The sequence below is a fragment of the Hyperoodon ampullatus genome (assembly GCF_949752795.1).
Source record: "Hyperoodon ampullatus genome assembly, chromosome: 11".
NCBI classification, from domain to species: domain Eukaryota; kingdom Metazoa; phylum Chordata; class Mammalia; order Artiodactyla; family Ziphiidae; genus Hyperoodon; species Hyperoodon ampullatus.
In genome coordinates, this window is record NC_136924.1 from 94192399 (window position 1) to 94199542 (window position 7144).

A 7144-nucleotide genomic window follows, 5' to 3' on the forward strand; every position below is an offset into this window, starting at 1 on the left:
TATACACACACATATATCCCCATCTCTCCTCCCTCTTGGAGACAGGGAAAATTTAATTAAGTAGGGAATAAGGATGAGTAGAGAATTAATCTAGTATGGGGCTTTATTATTATTATTGCTAAAACTAATTAAATTTGTAATTAACATGACAATAGTAGTGATGGGATAAGAAGAAAGGAGTAAGGCCACTTCAAATGACGACTTTTTTCTAGTTTAGGGGAATTTTAAAATTTTGTTTATTGAAAAAGAAATAATTGATTACTTGATCCACTCAATCAACAGATACACGCAGAATGTGCCAGGCACGGTGTTAGGTTCTGGAAACACAGAAATGAACTCACTGCTCACTTCTTTGTAGGGGGCTATTCACTCACTGATGGCTAAATGAAATCCCACCGAGAAAGGCACAGCGCGGCGTACGCCGGAGGAAGGCTTTGCCTCACAGCCTTGTTTTACTGCAGTTATCTGGTGCTGCCACCTGCTGGGCATTTTCTTTTTCACAGGGTTTAACCCTAGGCATGGATGGAGAAACCAGAAATCCCCTGGTGGAGAAGGCCATTTCCTTTTTTGCACTCCGGACCATGACCTTTTTCTTGAGGAGTAAACCTTCCTCTTCCTCTCCACCAGCCCCATGGTAGCACGAACCCCAGCTCCTCCAGAATCACCAGCTCCTCTCTGGCAGGCGTGCTGAGTCACCTGCCCGTAAGCCCAGGGTAATTGCCTCATTTCTCTCCCTCCAACACTTTTGCTACTGAGCTTCTGTTTGGAGGCTTTGGCCTTCTTTGGTCTTCTTCCAGCTCTTGTGAGAGAGTTTCTTGCCAGGACACTAGTAGTGTGTGCCTGAGTTGCTTAACATGGGCAGGAAGAGGCCAAAGGCCTTTGCAGCAAACCCTTCCACCCAATTTTGATGTTACTCTCACTTCTGTATAGGGGGGCCGTGTCGTGGGTAGGGATAGTTTACTTACTTCCTCAACGAGTCGTCTGGTTGAGGTCCTCTGGGCTGCTTCAGACTGCTGAGCAGAAGTCAGGGTGCAAGGAGGTTAAATAGGTCATTGGCTTCGCAACATCAGTCCTTGAAGGGAGTTGAACACTTTCAGGGATGGCTTCATCATGAAAAAGGAGCCCAGTATAGGGGCAAGACGGGAATAAAGACACAGACCTACTAGAGAATGGACTTGAGGATATGGGGAGGGGAAAGGGTAAGCTGGGACAAAGTGAGAGAGTGGCATGGGCATATATACACTACCAAATGTAAAATAGATAGTTAGTGGGAAGCAGCCGCATAGCACAGGGAGATCAGCTTGGTGCTTTGTGACCACCTAGAGGGGTGGGATAGGGAGGGTGGGAGGGAGACACAAGAGGGAGGAGATATGGGGATATATGTATATGTATAGCTGATGCACTTTGTTATAAAGCAGAGACTAACACACCACTGTAAAGCAATTATACTCCAATAAAGATGTTAAAAAATAAAAAAAGTTTTTTAAATTAAAAAACGAAATTCGAACAAGGAAAAAGGAAAAAAGGAACCCAGTAGTAATACTGAGTCCACCACTGATTGCAAGACCTCCTGCCTCATTTGGTCCTGCTTCAAGTCAAGGGCTTCCCACGAATTGCTAATATTTCACCCAGAAAATATTTACCTACCTGGTTATTAGACTCCTTGGTTAGGCACAGAAACACGGAGACCCCCTTCTTCCGTTACTTGTCATCACATCAAAAATTATTCTGGGTTTAGTAGGTCAAAATGACTGTTGGAATATAAAATATGCTTTCCTGAGAAATGCACTGCTTACTTTATGTCTTTAATCCTAAATTAAATCATGAAGTGAAAAACGTTTTTCTATCTGGTGGACCCCCAGCCCTCAAAAGCTGCAATTTAGGAACCCGAGTTTATTCTGCATGACTCTGAAACTGAAGAACATTTCCTGAGCTCAGTGACCTGCACCACGAGAAAGAGGGCCAGAGGCGGACACAGTGTTGAACAAATTAATCACCAAATCTCTTTTCTGATACTCTGCTTCTTGGTTCTTTTTCTTCCTTCTTTTAGCTTGACAGACCATTCTGTCAGTTCTTCTCCCAATTCTGATCCTTTCTCAGGCTATAATTCACGTTCGCCTTTCCTTTCCCTCCTTTGCTAAAATTACTGGCATTTACGGACTGCCTTCAACACAGCCTGGAACCCTCCTACCTGAATTGTTGTTGGATGCCGCCCAGCCAACCCTCACCCTTACTTCATCCCATTTCTGAGGATGAAGTGATTTTCATGAAAAATGTTTGTGTGGTGCTCGGCATGGATTCCAGGTGTCCCCACTGGTGCTCATTCAATAGACTAGTGCTTCTCACGACCAAGTTACGATGTCCAAGGTGTCCCACAAGTGAGGGGGATGAGGAAGCCTGGAGGGGGGTGGCAATAAGAAGGTAAGAAAACGTTGCTAATTAATAGAGAAATGCAAATCAAAACTACAGTGAGGTATCACCTCATACCGGTTAGAATGGCCATCATCAAAAAATCTACAAACAATACATGCTGGAGAGGGTGTGGAGAAAAGGGAACCCTCTTGCACTGTTGGTGGGAATGTAAATGGATACAGCCACTATGGAGAACAGTATGGAGGTTCCTTAAAAAACTAAAAATAGAACTACCATACCACCCAGCAATCCCACTACTGGGCATATATCTAGGTAATACCATAATTCGAAAAGATACATGCACTCTGATGTTCATTGCAGGACTATTTACAATAGCCAGGACATGGAAGGAACCGAAATGTCCATCAACAGAGGAATGGATAAAGAAGATGTGGCACATATATACAATGGAATATTACTCAGCCATAAGAAAGAACAAAATAATGATATTTGCAGCAACATGGATGGACCTAGAGATTGTCATACTGAGTGAAGTAAGTTAGACAGAGAAAGACAAATATCATATGATATTGCTTATATGTGGAATCTAAAAAAAGGGTACAAATGAACTTATTTACAAAACAGAAGTAGAGTTACAGATGTAGAAAACAATCTTATGGTTACCAGGGGATGGTGGGGGAGGGATAAACTGGGAGACTGGGACTGACATATACACACTATAATATATAAAATAGATGGCTAATAAGGACCTGCTGTATAGCACAGGGAACTCTACTCAGTACTCTGTAATGGCCTATATGGGAAAAGAATCTAAATAAGAGTGGATATATGTATATGTATAACTGATTCGTTTTTCTGTATACCTGAAACTAACACAACATTGTAAATCAACTAGACTCCAATAAAAAAAAAAAAAAAAAAAAGAAGTTTGGTCAGAGGCAAGGAGGGCTGGGGCTGGAAGGTGGGTATCATGGGAACCAGGAAGACATGGAGCACAGGGCCCAGATAGAGTGGACGAGGAGAGGATCTCACAGGTGGGGGGTGCTAGCAGGCAAAGGGAGAACCAACTCCCCCCAAAAAACAGTCCTTAAAAATTAGGACTCAGGGGCTTCCCTGGTGGCGCAGTGGTTGAGAGTCCGCCTGCCGATGCAGGGGACACGGGTTCGTGCCCCGGTCCGGGAAGATCCCACATGCTGTGGAGCGGCTGGGCCCGTGAGCCATGGCCGCTGAGCCGGCGCGCCCGGAGCCTGTGCTCCGCAACGGGAGAGGCCACAGCGGTGAGAGGCCCGCGTACCGCAAAAAAAAAAAAAAAAAAAAAAAAAATTAGGACTCAGAAGCGGTCAAGATCAAACCTTAATTTTCAGTATATTCCACAATGTGAATGATTTCTTTTCAGACACCCTCCCGGCCCCCGTCATTTCACTTAGTTTACTGCAGAGTTAAGAGAAGACAGGAAGACTTCTCTCTGGCTCCAGGCAAGAGAGAAGTGAAAATCTAATCTTTCAAAATCATATCCATTTTTTAATAGAAGTTTTCGAGAGGATCATTTGAAACATTGCTAAACTGAGGGATTTTTTTCCCCTCCTCATATCCGTCTTTTTCACATTTTAATTTTATTGCTTGAAATATATTATAAAATTAGAACATGCTTTTTGTCTCAAGTCAAACAATACTGAAGTATATAAAAGATGAATGCTCTTTCCTCCCTCCAATACCACCCATTAAAGAGCTAATGGTGGGCTTCCCTGGCGGCGCAGTGGTTGAGAGTCCGCCTGCCGATGCAGGGGACACGGGTTCGTGCCCCGGTGTGGGAGGATCCCACATGCCGCGGAGCGGCTGGGCCCGTGAGCCATGGTCACTGAGCCTGCGTGTTCGGAGCCTGTGCTCCGCAACGGGAGAGGCCACAACAGTGAGAGGCCTGCGTACCGCAAAAAAAAAAAAAAAAAAAAAAAAAAAAAAAGAGCTAATGGTAACAGTTTGATGTATTTTTACATTCTTATAATAACATATATAAGGACCTTTCTCTCTTTTTTTAACAAAAGATGAGATAATATATACACTCACACTGTAACTTTTTTCATTTAATAACATATATCAACATATTAATATTTCAGCATATATTTCAGTATTTCAGTATAATATTTCAGACAATGGATATACGGTTCTTTATTCACCCCATCCTCTACTGATAGATATTCAAGTTATTTCCAGTGTTTTGGCACTACAAATATTGTCAAAATAAAAATCTTTATACACATATCTTTGTATCCTGGCTCTTTTGCTTTTAAAGGATAGATTCTTAAAACTGGGATTGTTGGGTAAAAGTGTCTGTGCATTTTTAGTTTTAGTGGCTACTGCCAGGTAACTTTCCCAAATAATTTGGGAATGCAAACTGTGCATTATCACAAGATGGCTTATATTAAAAATTTAATGATTTCTCTATAATTGAACCCAGCTTAGCTTCTACTTTCATTTGTATCCTGATAACTTAATTTACTCTCAGTTTAAAACTCAGTTTCTTATGAGTAACTCAAATTACCCCTCCAACCCTACTGTTCTAGTTCTTTTGTTCCTGGCTGGCCTCTGAGTTTGGGAGATGCTTGTGAAATTGTGGCATCAGGGGTGGGCACGTGAGTTTGAACCATGGGTATCTCTGTCCATGCTGACATCTGTAACTCATCCTTCGGGCTTTGAGCATTGCTTTCTCTTCCTGCTGAGTCCTGCCATGGCCCCCTGTTATCTCATCTAAATTCTGTGTCTTCCTCGTCCTAATCACAAAGACGCACCTGGTGCACACAGCTTGTCCCACGCCCTCTCAAGGAGCCTGGCGATTCCAGCTCCTGCACCTGCACCGTGCCCAGCGGGCATAGGAGACTCTGGGAGAACCCCTCGGGCCCTGATGCCCCAGCCCTGATCGCTGCTGATCTTTCTCCTCAGGAAAACTCAGGCTGCTATCTGAGGTTTACAGTCACTTAGGTTGTCTGTGAAGCCAGGCAATGGTTCTATTTGCTCTGGAATGCCTCAAACCTACCTAAGCTTATTGTGTTTTTCTGCAAAGACTTGACCTTGGAGGAGGGCGTAGCAGCCCTAAGCCCCACAAATGAGCCCTCAGCACACCGCCTACAGTCCTCACTTTCTTGCCTGCTGGTCAAGCTCTTATATCCTCTAGGCTCTTCTGACATCACATACTCCTCTCTGTGGTTATGGTGTAAATATTATGTTCTTGGTCCTCCAGGAATTGGCTCTGGATATTTAAAGCCAGACTTTGGGAATTTAAAAAACTATATTTCCCTCTCAATTACAGCTCTTGTAATTGAAAACATGGCTTTTAAGAACTTCTTGTCTGCTACAGACTTTACAAAATTATTTTCAAGAGCTTAACTGTTTAGGATTTAATTGTTCTCTCTGTATTGTCTCTGTATCTGCATCTTTAAAAATCCTAATACTCCTTGAATGGTGGGGAAAAAGACAAGTAAAAGGAATTTTTAAAAAACCCACATAGTGGGACTCCCCTGGTGGCACAGTGGTTAAGAATCTGCCTGCTAGGGCTTCCCTGGTGGCGCAGTGGTTGAGAGTCTGCCTACCGATGCAGGCGACACGAGTTCGTGCCCCGGTCCAGGAAGATCCCACATGCTGTGGAGTGGCTGGGCCCGTGAGCCATGGCCACTGAGCCTGCGCATCTGGAGCCTGTGCTCCGCAAAGGGAGAGGCCACAACAGTGAGAGGCCCGTGTACCGCAAAAAAAAAAAGAATCTGCCTGCCAGTGCAGGGGACACGGGTTTGAGCCCTGGTCCGGGAAGATCCCACATGCCACGGAGCAACTAAGCCTGCGTGCCACAACTACTGAAGCCTGCACGCCACAACTACTGCAGCCCATGTGCCTAGAGCCCCCACTCACTGCAACTAGAGAAAGCCCACGCTCAGCAATAAAGACCCAACGCAGCCAAAATTAAATAAATACATTGATTTAAAAAAAAAACCCACGTAGTTAAGTATCAAATATTATTCCACTACAAGATCAAATATACTCATTGCCCAGTTAATTATGTGAGGTGATGAGACAGCTTTAATTCACAAGAATTCCATTTCGGGGGAGGGATTTGATTGGAAGAAAATGCTTGAATTGCCCTGGGGTAGGGCCATGCAATAACACAAATCGTTGTCCAAACTGGTACACATAAGACAAAGGGAGGACTCTGTACCAGTGAAGGAGCGGGGAGGTTGAGGAGGAGATGGAAGGAGACAGAAGGTAGGAAAGATGGCGAGATGATGTGCTCTGCACAGTGTGGCATATCCTCTGCCTCTGACTAAATCTGCAGGCTAATTCCACGAAGCTATAGGAAAAATATTCAGTCTAAGTGGATACCAGTGAGCAGACGAACTTTGCACCCAGGCTGGTGCAGGGCTAACAAAACCAATACAAACAGATAGTGTCCAGTTACTGGCAAAAGTAAAGCCTGTTTACTTTTGCCAGCCAGAGTTACTGGCTCTTCCCCATTATTTAGTATCTTCCGTCACCCCGTCACCTTCTTTGCCTGTAGAGGTGCTATGTTTTCATACCTTTATGGAAGAGATCTGCCTTTCCTCTTTGGCATCAGATGAGCCTCAGAGAGCCACACACATCCACAAACCTGATTCCAGGAGCGGTTAACAGAACAAACAAACAACCTTCTTAATATACCTCCAAGAGTCATTTTTTTCTCTTTCACTGCTAGCCTCAGCAAGCAAGGAGAGGTTGTACATGTGTTTGACCTAACTTACGTGTGATGCTT